A 20,006-nucleotide genomic window follows, 5' to 3' on the forward strand; every position below is an offset into this window, starting at 1 on the left:
TTTCCAAGTAAAGTGATTGAAAGAATGTAAGTTTTCTTTTGATGCAGTTAATATTAAAGCAGGAGGAAGAGGATAGATAATTAGTCCACCTTGATGTAAAGCTGTAAAGCAAGAAGACTTGTTATTAGTTGTTATTAATAGACGAGGACTTTTTCGGTTTTATACAATTTTCCCCTCCTCCGGTTTTGAAATTCTTACACATTTTAGTCATGTTTAACGTGAAAATTAAAATAAATGAGAGTTTTAATGAAACGAAATGGATTTGAATTAACGCTTATAGTTGCAGCTACTCGTAACTAATTTTTATTTATGTAGGAAAATGTTTTAACAGTTTTGTAACAGTCAAGTTTTTAGTTATTCTTCTTGCTTGTATTGATTATAAGATGGAAAAGGACGACATGTGTGTATTTATTTAAAAGTTTTGAAAAAAGGAAAGGAAGCTGACGTTTAAAATTTTAATAGACTCACTTTTTCTCTGTGTCTCCTTTCTGTTTCTCTTATTAAAATTTGTAATCGATGTATTGATGAAGAGAACATTTGTATAAATTATACTTTATTGAAGAATATTTGAATTTGATAAAAAGTATGTTGTGCAATCTATTAAAAATTAATTCTTTTGATTACTACGGAAATCATATGGATTATTTATAGACATTAAATAATTCATGAAGCGTAATATAATGGATGAAATATGAAACAATTTATACAAAATAATAAAGATTGCATTTCATACATTGGAGTATGAATTATTTAAACGTTCAAAATTTTACATGTCTTTTAAATATAAATAATATAGCTCTGCAATAACGATCGTTTATTTTACGTTACACTATCTCGAGTACAAATTTATAAGATATAATTTGATTCTATCTGACACATTTCTATTAAATTTGTTTTATATTTCTTATATTATTAATTCTGATTGAATATAATTAAATATAAGATTAATCCTTTTGACATATTAGTTATAGCAAGATACAACAGTTAAAAACGTTTGTCTTTCAGTATTTTATAATCTTGTATTTCTATTTATTAGTAATTTATATTCCTATATATTTACATATTTTTACGTTCTAACAGCATTTTATATTATTTATCATCTTTCTTTTGTGCTTTCCATATTTTCAAGCGCGAATAAATTATAATTACAAGTATAAATATCACCTCGTTGATATATTAATATCATTAAATAAATTTGTATAAATAATAGTTAATTAATTCGGATAACTTCTCGAATATTGGGTTATATTAGAATAAAACATTTGAAATCTGTTTCTTTCGATTGTTATTTTTTACACAGTTTGCTACACTTTTCTGTTGAACATGTTTCGTATTTTTTATATTGTATGTATAATATAATATTTAATAAATTAAATATATAATATTATAATGCTAATTAAACATAAAGATTGCATTCTTTCTCGTGGTATATTTCACAGATATCGTTGAATATCAATCAGTTTCGGTAACTCCTCGAATTCTCGGCTATGCTAGGGAACAACAACTAGACCAAAAGATTAGAGTACGGTTTTTGATGTGCCCGCGACAACAGGATCATGGTGTCCTATCGTGCGACAAGCTTCTCGCAAAGACTGTTTGGAGTATGAAGTTTCGTTTATCTAACGTCGTACAGTATAAAGTGATAGTTTGAAACCCTCGATTGTGCACTTGACATGGAAACAGTAACACTTTGCGGTACTATCACTGAATTTGTAATATCGCTACGAATTTTACTTTGGAATTGTAGCTCGATATACAGGAACGAGCGTAGGGACACGTAGATTTATTGTGGTTTCTGTGTCTCTTCGATCGGACATAAAGGCTTTAACCTCGATTTACGGTGGATAGTTCGCTTTGTCGATTTGCGGAATAATTTCGTTATATCCGTTTTAGAACTATAATGTTTCCTCTGAATTCAAAAATATGTGTTCCAAATTCCAAGATTGCCAGAAGTTTTCTGTAACGTTATGTTGTAATATATGAAATGTTGGTTTGAATGCGTTACATTTGCTCAGACTATAAGGAATATATCGTTTATCTAGATCTAGAGTATACAGAGTTTATACAGAATGTCCCACGTAACTAGGACAAGCTACAGCTTCGAAACGATGAAAGATAAAAAGATTTTATTAGACAAAATTAACACGTTGACTGCAACGACATCCGTATTCGGGTGTTGCTTATTTGACTACTTGCGAAGGATCGTCGTAGGTATTTGAAAAGATATTCCATAGTAGTAAAACTGTTGAATTGTTATAAAAGTAATACGAAAATGGTTTATTAAAAAATTATTTAGAATGTAAAACTTTAAAGCATTCTATACATAGCTGAGGTTGGTCGGGACAATTTGGACAATAAGTTGTTGTATTCTTCAAATTCTTTTGTACCTTTGTTCGGTCCATTCGACGTCTTTTATTTGCATAACATAATTCGCATGCGCGTCTAATGCTTCTTTCGGAATCATTTTTCCGAACGGCGATATTATGCCGACTCCGTCGAAGACAAGGATTTTTGTATTTTTAGACAACCCTAATAATTTTGCAACTAATAATTGTCTAAATATTCTAATATTTATATTCTTGCATGTTGCAATTTTGTAAACTGTCAAAGCGTTTACAACAGAAATTCCCAGAAGGAGTCGACTGCCAAGTTTTCTGTACCATTTGATTCCTTTTCTAATTGTGGTGGCATAAAAAACCATTTGGTCGGAATAATCTATACCACACTTTCCTTCGTTATATTCAACAACAGCTAGTGGTTTTAATGTTGCGACAAACGAAACGAGAGATCATTCTTGAGACCACCGCTTGAGCGACTCGCATTACTAAAATATCGATGGGAACACCTAGCAGAGAACGCTCGGTATTGCTGCACGCGTGGCCTGGCGGAGATTTCTTTGAAAACACGCGTGGCAGTCAACGTGTTAAATAGTTTCAAATAATACACAGTTTGGTGTTTACATATGTATATCCATTTTGGGAGTGATGGCATTTTAAAGATTTTAAAGTGATTTCATTTATATAGGGTGGTTGGTAACTGGTGGTACAAGCGGAAAGGGGGTGATTCTACGCGAAAAAAGGAGTCGAAAATATAGAATAAAAATTTTTCGTTTGAAGCTTTGTTTTCGAGAAAATCGACTTTGAATTTTCGCTCGGTACAGGTGCACTTTATCACGTCTCGTTATAACGGATCTCACTGTAGATCGTTGTCTCGATTGACGTTATGTTGATAAACACTTCCAATGTGTTAGAAAGTGCTCATAGAAATTTAATTAGAAAAGCAGAAGCATGTGTTCGGCAGAATAGGCAACATTTTCAGCAATTTTTGCAATAATGAACTTGAGGAATACATAATGAAATAGGGATGTGAATAATGATGAATGATAAATAATATGAAGTAAAATGATGAATAATATGAAGTAATCATAATTTCATTATGTATTCCTAATTTTCTGTTACGGCAGAAACAAACTTAAACTGCGATAATATCCATCGAGACAACGATCTTGCACTTTTCTATGCACGTTTTTATTCTGTTGATGAAAATGCTAGGGTACTTGGATCTGAAAATGCCTAGTTTAAAAGATATTTGAATTTTAATTTCACCATTCGAGTGTATAAAAGAACACATAAACGTAATATGTTTTTCCTTCTCTTTGATATGGTAAGTTTCTTAAGATCAAAGTTAAAACTGATTAGTTTACACCAATGACACTAATTAAAAAATAATCAACAATTTACAAGACAATATTAAAAAATCATTAATTCCAAGTAAAAATACTAATTCTTCTAATAATTTTACTAGCCACCAAAAATACTTAATAAACAAAAAGAAATCTTTGACAAAACTTCGCAAAATGTAAAACGGAAACAAAAAACGTAGCAGAATAAAATATTCAGAAGCAACGTCAAACAACCTGGAAAACTGCCATAACCTCGAGTTCGGCCTTTGCGAAAGTAGAATCGATGCATAGAGAATATCGAATAAATTGCGTGGAACATGTTCGACGCATGTTCTCTTTTTATTTTTTATCTTTTTTCGAAGAAAATTTTAGAAGAGCTGATCCGATGCGCGACAGTTGCAAGCGACACGTCGTTGGACAAGGAGTTTTTTCCGGACGAAGGAGGTCTTAAGAACAGTTCTAAACATGGAACGAGCAGTGGGAAGTAGTTGCAAAAACAGCGCAAGAAAAGTCAACCAATTCTATGGAGAGCTATTTGCTGTAGCAAATCCTGCAAAACGACCTTTTGCCAGCAAGCTTGACGAAGACGATTTAGTAGTCTCTACGAGTGTACAACGTGAAAACGAACGATTCCAGTGTATAAGAAAAGGAAAAGGCTTTTAGAGGTTTCTGCTGTTTTCTCTAATTTATAAATAGCAGTTTTTTGGCTACGCTATTTATTAAACGCGAAATAAGGCGCACTATTGTTCAAAAATACTTGGACATTCGATTGTCGTTGATAAAATGTACATTGACTCATGAAAGTATTTGACTTTTAAAATTAACTTTTAAAGTTAATTAAGGATATTTAACATATATAATTTTTATGTTCGCATCGTATTATATTATATTACATAAAACATTTAAAAATACCATTAGCAAGTAGAATGAGCTAAATTAGCAAATATAATTCCAAGTATAATGAGGCACGACTCGATGATTATACTGATAAAATTTGAAACTAATCTGAAAATACATATAAAAATTCCAAGGGATTTGTTATAAACATATATTTAATAAATAATTAATACACAGTATTAGTATCTTATTACTAAGCGTGAGAGACATTTTAACTTTTATTTCACAGAAGCTATCGCATGAAAGACAAAGAAAACACATACAAACATATGTATAAATAATATCATACCATATCATATTATTATATACGAAAGGGTTAAGCATATAATCGCAACAATTTTTATGTTCATCATCATTATACCCAATTATACATGTGTATTTATGCAAGTGTTATATAAATGTTATACAAATTTTGTATAAATATATAAAAATTCGCAGCCAGATTAAATTGATTTTTACAATCAAATATGCAACAATAAAATTATCTAAAAATTATAAAAATCAACTTATATTCCTAATTGCCCGTTGTAATTCTGGGAATTTTATTTAGCTATTTCGTTACTTGGCAAGCCTTTTAACCCCTTAACCTGCAACTACGGGCATAGCCCATAGTACATACTAGACAAGTCGTGCGAATGGCTCGAAGGCTGCGCGAGCTTGTTTACGTTTTCGGTCCAAAATTCACGATCAAATTAACTCAATAAAATTAATTATCGAAATTAACTCTCGGATTGAGCTTACCTAATTTCTCAATTACAAATCTTTTCTGTGCGTATTACATGCGTGTGTGTCCGTTATCGATGACTCTGCGCTGTAACATCTTATCCGTCGAATTAACCTTGGACAAGTGATTCACAAAGGACAGCAGTGATTGAAGGCGCGACGAACGATCAACATCAAGCGTTGTACTTTTCCAAATGATAAGAACTGTTCGAATTGTCTGCGACTGCTGAAACGAGATTTATGAATGGATGCGACGGATGATTGTGCCATACGATACGACTACGACGTGATATACGACTGAACGTTATGAATGGTTAGCGACACACGCCTCTGCAAACGCGTGTCGATGCTGCTTGCAATTGAATGACATACACGAGACTCTTCACTGATCGTTCACCAACTAAAGCGATACTTCGTTCTACGAATACTTGGAGATGACGAGTCTAGAAATCCAGATGGGACTGCTCTTTGCAAATGCTTAGAGACTAAAACGGTTCTTCACTGCATGTCTGGTGGAGAGTATTGTACCGTAAAAGGGAAACTATTCTCTCTGAAGGCTGAGGGAATAAACTTCTCCATGTCTGATGTGGACGATGTTAACGATTCAAAACTAGCAGCGAGATTCAACTAATCGTTTCGAACGATTGATCAGGACTGAATCTATGGTTGATGTTCTATGATCTATGGTTGAATTTTCATCAAATGCAAGAAAATAGCCAATCAGTCGTTCGCTGTACTGCCATGCGCTCGAAGCGTGGGACTGCCTGAAGCTTCGTTTAAGCTTCGTCGAAGCTTTAATTAGGAAAGGATACTACTTATCATGTAAAATCATGTAAAATATTTTTATCCTTATTAGCTTCACACCAGAGAAAAGAGGAGTAATGAAGGAATTAATAAAAGTTAGACAATTCTAAAATTGTTCAATCTTATAATAGCATTAAAAACAAATAACAGGATGTTAGAAAGTTAAAGATTTAGTAAATTGCAAACAGTTGATTTTTAAGAACGCAGATTTTTTATTCATACTTTCCGAAATAATTATATTATTTTATTAATATACATATGGATATTTTCTCTCGTTTTTAAAAATTATTTTCTATAATATGTATACAAATTTAATTAAACATCATTTGTTTGAAAAGAAAATTCGTATTTAAAGGTCACAATCGATACTACAAAATTCGTAATATTTGTTTCTATAACCCTTAAGTGGATACCGTAACAATCAATAAGTTAAAATGCTTATTTACAAAATTCAATTTTTTGAATTATGTTACGATTAACGCGACGAAACTGGTAATGGTCGGTTCACCATACATTTTCCCCATTTCTGAATTATGAAAACGATAAAACATCTTTGATTCTATAATTTAAATTTAAAGCATTTCAGTCAGGCGGATATAGCTGTGTCATGCAATTTAAATTTAAAATTGTATCCTACAGAATGTGGTGTATCTGGTGAATAACTCCTTTCAGTTTCCCTCGAAACTATGACCGTTTTCCTATCGTGATGTTTTCTATCGGAAATGAATTGCACGATTCATGGAATTTTAAAAAAAGGAAAACGAAATAGGGAGGTAAAAAAAAGGTAGCGGAGAAAACGGTGAATTTTATTCCGACAATAGAATCAGCACGCATTCACATCAGTCGCGACTAGCATGCGCTTCGAAAGGGAATTACAGGTGGAATCGAGTTTTTACATCAAGCCGTAATTTACATTTTTGCTTTTCCGTTTTTAATCGCGGAAACACGATCCCAAGCATAGAAATACTATTGACAGGAGGTTGAAAAAATGTTCACTAACTCGATGATTAGACCATGTTCTCGGCCCATCTGTTTTCCACCTGTTTCTTTATTATCATTAACGCATTGTGATCGTGTTACCGTGAAACTGCCATATTTCTCTTCTCCGAATTTATTTTCAGCGCCCGCTTTTTTATTTTACTTGTTACAGGGATATTCGCTGGCACAAGGTAAATTTAATATTTCATTTTAAGCGGTTAGTCGTTGAAGTTTACATAGATTTATTGAATGTTGGGTATTAAAAACGATAAAAAAATATATTATATATACATATATATAACAATAGGTAAATTGCAAATCATTTTTATAAAATTATATATATGTCGGAGATGAAAGGACATCGGGGCCTTTCTTTTGGAATCTTTGGAAAGATCCCCGATACTTTAGTTTAGACTATTTATTATAGCTGTACTTAAATGATAAAACTTAGAAATAGTTGTTATGATTCAATCCTATTATGTTTGCCCGAGATTTGTGACGGTGGGCTTGGGCTCGAGGTGACACAACTGGTCGCCGAACGTAGCCACGGTCACGGGATGAACGTTTTTACGTAACAGAGAAGTGCCAATATTGTGGGACACGTTGTATTAACAATCAAACCCCGGGCAGGAGCAATGTCAGCACTACGCGGGTCTGTCTAGCAACGGCGGCTGGAATTTTGTTGATATCCCCGGCCAATATGCAACGAACAAACGCGATCGTAAGGAGAGGAAAATTCCCATCAGTCTTTTATTCTTGCGAACACCTTGGAGAGTTTGCACATCGTCTTTACGTGCAGTATTATACCGAGCGTCACAGCAAACGTTACTTTGTGCTTCAAAATATATTCTACGTTTAACAAAGAATTACCCCGTTGACCGTGGATTCGTTATTGAACCTAAGAACATTGTCTTTAACATCTCGAGTGTTTAGTCACCACGTTTATTTGTCAAACTTTGTAAAAATCAATATTTATATCAGTAAATGTAATCTCTATTGTATAACAACGATGGCTAATTCGAATGAAGATTCGTTACACGTCCCTAAACCTGACGCTAACCAGACATATATATATAATAATAGGTAAATTGAAAATCATTTTTATAAAATTATATATATATGTAAATTCTATAGAATCCATACTACCCGTCAACCGACATTTTTACTTTTGTTTTATTTTACCGCCAGTCATTTGTTGAATAGAATACATCACGAGAGAGGAATGGTAATTTAGGACATAGAAAATCGATTCTCAATTTTCCAAATAAAATTTGTAGTAGATTCGTTATTAACTGTTATTGTATTTAATTTAATTATTCCCAAAGTAAACTCAATTTTCCAGAATCGATCGTCTGATTTACCCTAAGGATTTACGTTATCACAAATTGATTTTCTCTACGCCATGCCGTTGAAGGTTATCCTCCGTATCACCATTAACGATAACTCAAAACGTGAAAGAATAGAATGAATAGAATCTATAAGAAAACCAGAAAATCAAGTGAGTTATGTTTTTCCGCTGGATTATCAACCAAGAAGTTATCACCCTCGATTATTCAGTTCATCAATTGTTAACCCCTTAACCTACAGCTACGGTCATAGCCCGTAGTACTATGATCGAGTAAAACGTAAATATTACTGGCATAGCCCGTAATAGATGATCGGCCCAAACGTAACTATTACGGGCATAGCCCGTAATACGTACTACACATGTCGCGCGAATGGCTCGAAGGCTGCGCGAGCTTGTTTACTTTTTCGGTCCAAAATTCTCAAACGTAAATCGTAGGTTAAGGGGTTAAGAACACCTCGAAAAGCCTAACCAAGGTAGGTCAATACAAGGATATCACACTCACGATGGATGATGAGATTGCTGCGTCGTAGTTCGATACGAACTTAAACTTTGTATTTCAAAATACTTACTTAGAAGAATCAGAAATCATCTCCGAAATGAAAACAAAGACTGAAAGTACCATATTTTCAATACTATTCCTTTTTTCTTCCTGACCCTGAATTACTTCCTGCATTGTAATGAGGTTTGCCACTTTGGGAACATCCTCTCCGTTTTCGTAACATTCTAAAACAGGCTTCCTAAAAAGTGAATTTGCTTCAATGTTGTCTCTTCCAGGAGAATAAATGATCTGGAAATCGTATTGTGACAGATAGCGCATTAGATCTCCCAAAGTTTCATCGGTCCTCGCTTTAACTCTCATTGATTCTAAAGGTTTATGATCTGACAGAACGGTGAAGTTTCTGCCGATTAACCAATGTTACCAATACAGAATCGCTTTTTTAATAGCAAGACATTCAAGATGGATCGCTTTCTTCCGCGATTTTGTCGGTTTCAATTTTCTTGAGAAGTAAGCAACAGGGTGTAATATTTTGTTGCTTCAAAACAGATCCTAAATCCTCCCCATTTGCATCTGTATAAATGAATATTTCTTTATTTTGATCATACATTGATAGGACTCGAACAGAGGTATTTCTTAATCTTTTGGAATGACCTCTCACATTCCTCAGTCCAGATGAACTGCACATTTTTCCTCAATAAGTTATGAAGTGGTTCCAAGAGTTTGCAAGAATTTTCCATGTACCTACAATAGAAATTAATTTTTCCTAATAATTGTCTTACATATCTATTGTTCTTTGGACGTTCAAATTCGCGTATTGTTCTGAGGTTATCTTTTCCTGGTCGCACACCCTCTTTTTCGATGATGTGGCCAAGATATTTCACTGAACTTTTTGCAAAATTACATTTGGCCAGTTTCAAGCGAAAGCCCTCTCTCTTAATAGGCCTCATAAACAGCTCTATATACCTGATATGTTGATCGAATGTTTCAGAAAAAAACTAAGATGTCATCGATGTAGTTTATGCAAAATTCTTTCAGTCCGTTCCTTCTAAGAATATTTGCAAGCATTCGTTGAAAAATAACGGGAGAAATTTTTTACTCAAAAGGTAAACATCTCCATTGCCAATGACCACTTTGTGTTATGAAAGTTGTCTTCTCCCGGTCTTCTCTTTTTATTAGAATTGACCAGAACGCTGAATTAGTATCAAACGTTGAAAAGAAATGGCAATTTCCTGCTTTAACTATAATATCTTCAATTCTTGGAAACGGTTGTGATTCAGGAGCCACAATTTTGTTTACCTCACGGAAATCGATACAGAGTCTATTCCGTCGATTCGATTCTCCTTTGAAAGCTAATGTTACAGACGCTACAAACGGTGAACTCGATTCCTCCATGAGATTGTGTTCCTATAATTTTGTAATTTGGAATTCTATTTCTTCCTGATCCGGAATCGAACACCTGTATGGTTTTTTTATACATTTTTGTTTTCGATTAATTTAATAGAAGTCTCTTGGAATTTCTCAGTTCCCACGTCAAATTTGTGTTTGACGAATACCTCTCTGTATTTGTTTATAAGATGAAGCACTTTGTTTTTCTCTGGATTGTTTAAATGTTCAAGGTTGCCAAGAAATTGGTCATTCTCCATGTACTTAGTGACGTTTATCTCTCTTCTCGTCTGACCATTCTTTCTTTCTTCTTTCTTCCCCAATATTATTTCTTCTTCTTTGTGATCTACTTTTTTATAACAATTTCTTTAAACTTCTTGAGCAATTCTCAAATTCTCATCTTGTATCAATTTGGATGACATCCAACCCTAGGATAAGGTTGTATGTGAAATTATCGTTGCGTACCACGAGAACATCCATTATTTCTTCTATTTTATTTATCTTCATTCGAAGTTTCTGCCGACCAATCGTGAAGTCGTTGCCATTGACAGTTTTGAAAATACTCTTATGTTCAGTTAGATCTGCTTTTATTTAATCAATAATCTTTTGGTTAATAAAACTTGCGTTGGCTCCAGTGTCATAAACACCTTCAATATTTTTCTGACTTCTCGTTTTCGGATGCGAGTATTTCAAATGAATTTACCTGTTTGAAATTCTTCTGAGCATTCTTGTTTATGTACCTGCATAGTACTATCAGATGGAATCGGCCAGGAAAATTCAGCGATTCGCAAATACCTCAAGGTTGTTTCCTGAATGATGGATTTGAATATCTGTCAGGACGTACCCTCATCTCCTTTCCTTTCATGTGAACTTTGTTACTGAATTTTTTTGTGATAAGTACCTTTATACTGTCCTAAAATTCTGGTCAAATCATCTGTTGAGTGTATCGTTTCTTTATCGATTCTATCTTGAATGTGAATAGGTAATCCGATAACAATCAAATTAATTCTTGTGTTTTCCATAGTCTTCCTCCCTACTTCCAATATCAAGCGTTCTTTTTTCATAGCATAATCAACGAACGAACCCCTGAAATATATTTGAAATTATAGGCGTATCGTGATGAAGACCAACCTTTATGGCTGGAAACTTTGAGAAATGAAGTCCTCCGATCTGTGGCTTTTTGAATTCCATCAAATTGCTTTAAAGTGAAGTTCGTTCCTTCTCTTTCATGATTATCCCGTTTTTGAAGAATTTCCAAAAGTCTTTCCATGTCAAAACTAGACTTATCAGGTCTGTAAATATGAAACCGTAATTTGCCTATAACCCTAGCTGATAATGTAGTTATCACTAAACTGCGTCATTGATGCCAAAAGTCTTTGTTGACATCTCACAAACATTTTCGACTCAGAACAATACAAGTTTCATACAACATCATAGTTTGTAATAGCGTTGAACATGTCGAATTTTATGCCTGGAAAATAAGATTTGCGGACAGCATTGATTTTCTGTTACCATTTGAAGAAAACTGCTGCAGAATCGCATCGAATGCTTGTCGAAGCTTACGGTGAGCATGCTCTTGGAAAATCACAGTGCTTTGAGTGGTTTAAAAAATTCAGAAGTGGCAATTTTGACGTGAGGAACGAAGAACGTGGATCAGAAAGGTGTGATCTATTATGCGCTGTTAAAACCTGGCGAAACCATTAATGTAGTATCTTAATGGGTCTTAGAGGAAAGGACAAGTAATGATGTTTTGATTTAATTAATAATATTCGAAGCAACGAAATAATTACAATGCTGTCGTACGTCTTATTTTCAGACGCGGCTTTCGACTTCCCGATTCACACTCTTCGGCTTCTACACTCGCTCGCTCTCGCTTCTCAATTCACACTCTGCACACCTTTTGCATCCGTTCTCTCCGGTTTTTCAACTAATACTGACTTTAACGTCTCTTTGTCTTTTCCCGCCGTTCGAGACACGTGTCCCGAAACGCCCGTGGCCAGGGTCACGCGGGCCCTTTCCACGAAACTATCCACTTAAAAAGGATCGACGACACATTGATGTACCCGACGATGCCGCGGCTCTCGCGACATTGTTTACGATTCGGCAGATATCTTAGGCCTTTTGTCCACGATACTACATTAATACTGAGCGCTACCGACAACAAATGATCGATTTGAATCAAGCTTTGCGTGAAAAACGACCAGAATATCAAAAAAGGCAACACAAAGTAATTTTGCTTCATGATAATGCACCATTACATACAGCAAAACCGGTCAAGGAAACGATCGAAGCGTTCAGTTGGGAAATACTTTCGCACGCGGCTTACTCACCAGACTTGGCTCCGTCCAATTACTATTTATTTGCATCGATGGGACACGCACTTTCTGACCAGCACTTCACTTCTTACGAAAGTGTACGAAAATGCCTCGATGACTGGTTTGCCTCAAAAGAGCGACAGTTTTTTTGGCATCCACCAATTGTCAGACAGGTGGGAAAAATGTATAGCTAGCGATGGGCAATACTTCGAATAAAATATCTTTAATCATTTTCATACAATAAACGTGTATTTTCTATACAAAAATTCCGGTTTCATATTTACATACCTGGTAAACGCAACCATATTGCATTTAGACTAAGAAAACGGAAACCACGAAATATCTAATTAAATGGCACACACATAACACAAACAAGGCAAGTTAAATAGGCAAGTTAAAAATTCTACTTAGACACACAACTTACATGGAAACAACATACTAAATCAATTCTAGACAAAATACGGATAAAAAGAAGACAGATGTATTGGCTAACTAGTAGAAACTCTAAACTCAGCATAGAAAATAAACTAAAAATTTGCAAAACGACCAGATGAACCAGTTAAGGGCCGAGATGAGCGCAATGAGTATTAACCACCGTCCGCGTCGACACTGGCGATCACGAAGTCGGAGCCGTTCCAGGTCACGAGAAAGGACGCATAATTCCGGCCTTTGTTACTACCACGAGATATTCCGCGAACGCGCGAGAAAGTGTCGATCCCCGTGCAAGTGGAAACAGGGAAACGCAAACAGCCGTCCGTAAACGCGGTGAACGCCGACGGCTTGAAGACACGTCACATTTTCGTCACGGATATTTGAACGAGAATCTCATACCTAGTGGACACCGGTGCTGACATTTGCGTTTATCCGTGCAGTAAGATCCGCGGACACACGAATAAAACCTTTCATCCCCATTATTTTACTATAACTATACACAATCTACACTCCACAATAATAAAAAGAAATTACACAATTTCTATGGTATTTCTTTATTGCACTGCACGAGCATTGTTTATATACTATGTTTTATACATTGGTGCCTTAGTCTATAATTTAAACTAATTTGTTTTGCAGGCTAATTAACATTAACAATAATTACAATTAATCAGTCTTTAAATGTCGGTAACATCTGGTAAGGTAATTTGTGTGGATGAGAACGAGTGAACGATAAAATTATATATTCAATCAATATTTAATTAGGTTAATAATTCTTCTATTTCGTATAATAATATCAATTATTCATTTTATTATTATTCTTAATTATTATTTTAATATTAACAATTATTAATTTAATATTAATGATAATAATTAATTTGTTATTATTCGTGCAGGCCTAACGCGATATATAATGTGAAAGCAGGGAGTTTCCGATGCCCCCTTCATGCTTTTTTTTCAATATTTTAGATTTGGCAGCGATAAGCGCGTGGATATTATGTAAAAAGTGCACCGGATCGAAAATATCCAGAAAGGAGTTCATATTTTGCCAAAGATCAGATGCTTCATTTCTGTCGCCTTTAACGTCAGAAGTGCGAAAAAGTTGCCAAGTGGCCTACTGCAAAAAAGGTGGGGGCAATAATTGTATATATTGCAAAAAGATCGTATGCGGAAAATGTAGAAACAAAATTCAGTATATTTATAAAAAATGTGCTCAATAAATATGATTACCCTATATCGTTAATATTATTGTTATCATTTCCGTGATAATTAAAAAAAAGGCTTTTTATTTATTAACAATTTATTTAAACGTGAAGCCTAATATTGTTCAACTAAGACTTAATTTGAATAAATCGATTTTTGAAAGAAAATGCGTATTTTCGTTTACCCGTTAATTTAACGGGTGCTCGTAAAGATAGGTATATAAGAAACGCCCGTAAACCTAGTGTTAATTAAATTATAACAGACATTTCTTACAGTGTTGCATATGCAAGCAGTTGTACACAGGGCTTTAAACTGGGCCAACCCTCGTGTACACTAGATGTTCCACCAACTTTGACATTTTCGTTATTTCAAACGATACGCGAAAATGTTTCGAATGAGAGTTATAGGATTTATATTAAAAGAATATATAATATGGTAATAGCGATTTCTGTGTAGAAAAGATACAAAAGTCACTTTTGTTTCTTTAAATGGATTTATGTATTTTTTAATACATTAGTCGATCTATCTCGGCATTATTTACAAAAAAGTATTAACCTATTTATAGTAAACTATTAATAAACTATTAATTAAACAGATATTTTAACTTTAAGTTGTCCTCTTCCTCGTCTTTAATACGTTAAATGTAATAAATTAAAGGTGAAACATCTGGTAAATTAATAGTTTTTTGGAGAATGCCAAAATGAATCGACTAACGTATTGAGAAACATATGGTTCCATTTAAAAAACGAAAGTAGCCTTTCTATCTCCTCTATGCATCCACAAACAAGAAAATGCTATTACCATATTGTGTATTCCTTTAAATTCTATAACTTCTATTCGAAATAGTATTGTTTGAAATAACGAAAATATTTCAGGTAATTGATGAAATTGACGAAATTGATGAAATAGCCTGTATATTCTACTGTAGAAACAAAAGATAGACGGTTGGCACTGATACGTACACGCTGTTACGCACGATTATAGATACTAGAGGAAAAGGTTAATAGGTTATGTTGAGAAACGTTAAGTTGGTATGATCGCTAGTTCCTATAAGTTAAGTTGGTACGACTTCTAACGACGCTCTTTTGTTTAGGAGTCGACCACGTGTTAATTACCTAAGTGTATCCGGTGTGTTCAGACGTTTTGTGCGAGATGGTGAAATATATAGAAAGTAAAATTCAATCTGTGTGAATCTATTAAATATGCTCAACTTGATATAATTTCTTATTGTATTCATTTGATTTCTGGTCCATAAAAAATAGTGGTAAAAGTCCTTCTGTTTTCCAGCTGCATATATTTGATACGGCTACGTTTGTAAATTTGCCTTTTGTTTTTTAATGTTTGTTTTATGTCGCTTGAAATTAAGTTATTTTTTATATCACCCTAATAGTTTTCTCACAGAACGAGGAGAATATCTATGCGAAAAAACTAGTATGTTGGGTATAATAAATTTTTATTTATATTATTATAATAAATCTCCTTATTGCGGATTTTAAATTTCAATGCAAGTTAATCTTTCCTCTTACACATATTCATACGTGTATAGTCTTTGTCTGAATGTACGAATTATATATAGCGGTGTTTTACAATAACTTTTATAACAGTATCATATCAGAATATCATAATGTTCAACACGTCAAAACGTCCACGACATTTTATCTTCCCCGAAAAATAGTAATATTAATATAGTAATATTACTATTAATAATTCTTTAATAGTAATATTAATAATAGTAATATCTTTCAAATAATCAAGCATTTTTAAAAAAATACGTAACTGAATCCCTATTTGAATATTAAAAATTTCTGTCAAATTGTCATATTTTTCTCAACGATTTCATTACTGAACACTTCATTATTAAATCACATCTTTTCCTTGATATTCGGTTCACTGAACACAAGGTAGCTTGTAACCTACATATGTATATACAACGTGTTTCAGCTTGCTGGAGTTTAAATGACTGGAGCTTTACAGTCGTTGCTGAAGCGAAATAAATCCTTGCTGGAACTTGCGTTGTTCGAAATAAGAGAAAATTTGTATTTTTACGCATGCTCGTAGCTGCTAACGTTAGTGTCATCGAGGATTATGTTCATCACGCATTCGGATGTCGTAATGTACCGTGGTGTCGCATATTGCTGCAGAAATGAGCAGTTTCCCACTATGACAGTGCAACGTACGTATTTCATGGTTTATACGTCGTACATTATTCCGCTGCATTATCCCCATTTTTCATTGTACAACGTACACTCGATCTACTTTAGCTGGGGTAATCGGGATTCTATTAAGCCTTGATTTATGCCACCGTTATAGATCCATGACCGCGGTCCAGACAAATGTTATTACTAAATGGACTTTCAATAGAGTAATGTACAACCACGTTTCGGTGTATTCGTTTTTCAATTTAGTCTAAAGTCTTTGTTTGACACAGGCAGAATTGAAACTTTTTCGTCCTCGTGTTTGTGATCTATGAATGTTGAAAATCCAATTTAGGGTAGACGCTTTGTGTATTGAGTAAATTAAATTTCAGTAGAATCTCAATTACTCGTACAATTATTAATCAAATCTTCTAATATTCAGGCGATCTAGTATACGAATGTTCTAAATCATTTGGCATTATAAATTCGATGCATAAATTGATGCGGACATTCTGAATATTATCACAACCAAATTCCGTTTATATAAATTTGTTGCAGGATAACTAGTTTATATAATTAAGTCATACGATAGGAACGTCCTACCGATTCTTTCTATTAGTTACAATCTTTTGTTTGTATAATAGAAGGCAATATTTGGATAAATGGATTTAACCGACAAGAGCTCGTTTAATCGAACAATAATTAAAATTTTGTTCGATTAAATGGATTTCACAGAAACGAAGTTCTACCGTGAAATTCTCTTCTCCGATTTTTTTCCTAAATATGATTTTTTATTAACACCAACACATGAATTATCGATGTAAAACAAATTTAAAGCTCTTCACACTTTTCTTCTAAATAATAAATAATAATAATTCTGTACGAATACTGGGATATTTAAAACGAAATAAATAGCGCTAAATATTTATATCGAAGAGTATTTTACAAAAAAAAAAAGGAATTTCTTAAAACAATTATTATATCAGAGCTAAATTTCTTAGACTTCTTTTGGAACATTATTCTCAATTTTACATTTTAAGCGCTGTTCCAAACTTTTCAAACGGCACAAATCATCTATCGTACTCGAACTAAACAATTAGATGGAACAATAAAAAATGCGTAAAAATTGTAATTAATTACTTGAATCACATTAACTACTGCAATTGGTTATTGGTCATTCAGTTGTAATTACAAATTGAGTTTGATAATTTTTGAGAATAATTCATTTAAAAAATTTTAGATCTAAAAGTTTTTATTAATAATAATGTAAATAACGAGAATATAAATTAAAATAATTTAAATTTTTAATTTAGTATAAAATTGGTACTGTATGTATTAATGCATATAATAATGTTACGAAATGACGAAATGAAATAAACGGCACACTCTAGGAGTTAGTGGAGGAGCTTTCACTTAAAAGCATTCATATTACCAAGGGGACGTTTTAATGTTTCAAAGTGCAAATACACTACAATAGAATTCCATATATCGCAACAAAATTTTAGCTAGTGCTCGATTAAATGAACTTCGACTAGTGAATTTGTTGATCTGAATGTGAATTCCTATTACTTGTATTCGAACGAGAAATCATAGACAGTGAACTTCTATTGTACGAATTTCAGTTATATAAATTGTTCGTCTCTGGGGAGATGTATGTGCCCGTAGATAAATGGAACTCAACTGTAGTTCTATGCAATTTAATATTTCTAAAAGTTTGTGTGATTTGGCAGCAATAAAGCCATGGAATGAATTAATTAAAAATATATACATATCTACATGTATGTATACGCCAGTATTTTTCGCTAGCACCAGTTACATTATTTCCTTTAAAATATAAAATAATCAGCAAAAGTTCCTCTACCTAAAGCTGTCTGTCTTTCTATTAATATGTACGTATATTTCTTTATTAATTTAATTTGATAATATCATAAAGCGCTAAATACGTAGAATTAACGAAAACTGATATAAAATGCTCATAAAATATTTATTGAACTTATCAATTCATAATTTTTTAATTTCTACAAATCTCACAACACTTTTTATCATTTTTATACATTGCTAGCTACGAACAATAGCGCTAACAAAGTTTGTTAAATTTGGTGTATTTGTTATCAACAATGTCTCACGAATTCGATTTTTCAAAAGTAGGAGCTCAGGAGAAAAGATTTATTCATCGTCATCAATTCAGTCGTCAAAATATCATCAATTTCTTACAAAAAATTCGAGCCCGAAATTTTTTAATTTTTTGTCTGAATTTTTTAAATACTGTCTTTATTCGTTATCTGCCACCATGATAAATATATCCGATAAAATTCATTAAAGTCTGTGAACAGTCTGCCTTTCTATCTTAAAAAATATTCTCGTATTTTCAATTTTTTCGAAAATAGAGATTCATAGAGAAAAAAATTTGTTCTACCTTTTCGACTTGTTTTTCGAGAGAAATTGCTTCTCTTTTTTCCCCCATTGTATCCCGAATAACCAAACATTCCATAGTGGCCGCATACAAAATACTACAGTGTTTTTCTATTGAAAATGATGTCCGAAGTACAACGCGAGCAATTTGGATAGTGGAGGATTATATTGGATAGGACACACGATTAGAAGAGTCATAAAACAAAAAAAGTATAAAAGACAATATAACAGTCTAATACAGCAAATAAGCACAGTAATAAACGATGAAGTAAATGAACGCCTTTTTTATAAATCTTCTTCAAACCAAGGGTGTAGAACAATACTATGATGGTCGTGGCATATAATTTTCTCGCATCCTCCGTACAATTGTAACTACGTGTTGAAGTGGTCACCACTTCTAGGAAAACTCCACATCTGGTCTTTTTAGTTTTCTCAAGCGCTGAAGCCATCGACAGCATATAGACAAAAGAATAGCAGGAAGGCAGACCATAAACAGTAGACAGGCGACGTTGGCTTCGGGGTTTCAGTTATAAGGTAACACTGCTAGCGTGCGGATCTGGACCAGCTCAAATTGTATTCCTACTTATTATTACACTTCACTATTAAATCAAATATATATTTTGTACCTTACACTTTATCCACGCGTTTTTCTCTCTTTATACACCGAATGACCTCAACACTATGCACAGAATAAAAACAATTCAAGGTAAAGATATAAATATCTAGAGTAGAACTGGGCAATTAACACATCAAATTATGCTACAACTACGGGCATAGCCCGTAGTACGATGATCGGGCTCGAAGGCTGCGCGAGCTTGTTTACGTTTTCGGCCCAAAATTCTCGAACGTAAATCGTAGGTTAAGGGGTTAAAAATCATGGAAAATGAAGGCATATTAGGCAGCAGGAAAATTTACATAGAATAATGATGACGAAAGGCATAAACTTGCCTAAAAAAAGTCACGATCGACGAAACAGTAAGTAAGAATGTGAAGTTTAGAAGGATGCGAATTTATTTGCCTAAATGGAAGAAATAAATCGAACACGGATGGATATTGCACCCACATGGAGTCAACCAGACACGAATCTAATAGATTTACAAAATGTGGATGATTATGTTGTTATTTTTATGTTCAGAGGTAGGATCACGTTAGTTATTACTATGTTTCACGGATAAATCTATCGCACCGCTCTGAG

The 20,006-nt window shown here is 33.5% G+C and overlaps 1 protein-coding gene and 1 long non-coding RNA gene across 9 annotated transcripts in view; one reads left to right on the forward strand and one right to left on the reverse strand.

The window, feature by feature from the left end:
- The window catches only part of LOC126918090 (uncharacterized), a 702,612-nt gene that overhangs the window by 426,269 nt on the left and 256,337 nt on the right, over positions 1–20,006 (reverse strand). For all 7 annotated transcript variants that reach the window (XR_007711218.1, XR_007711219.1, XR_007711213.1 and 4 more), the window contains one exon: positions 12,470–12,756. This is a non-coding gene — a long non-coding RNA (uncharacterized LOC126918090). The remainder of the gene's footprint in view (positions 1–12,469; positions 12,757–20,006) is intronic.
- LOC126918032 (uncharacterized) overlaps positions 1–20,006 on the forward strand; it is a 319,978-nt gene that overhangs the window by 38,722 nt on the left and 261,250 nt on the right. The gene's annotated exons all lie outside the window — the stretch shown is intronic.

The sequence above is a fragment of the Bombus affinis genome, chromosome 1 (genome assembly GCF_024516045.1).
Source record: "Bombus affinis isolate iyBomAffi1 chromosome 1, iyBomAffi1.2, whole genome shotgun sequence".
Classification (NCBI taxonomy): domain Eukaryota; kingdom Metazoa; phylum Arthropoda; class Insecta; order Hymenoptera; family Apidae; genus Bombus; species Bombus affinis.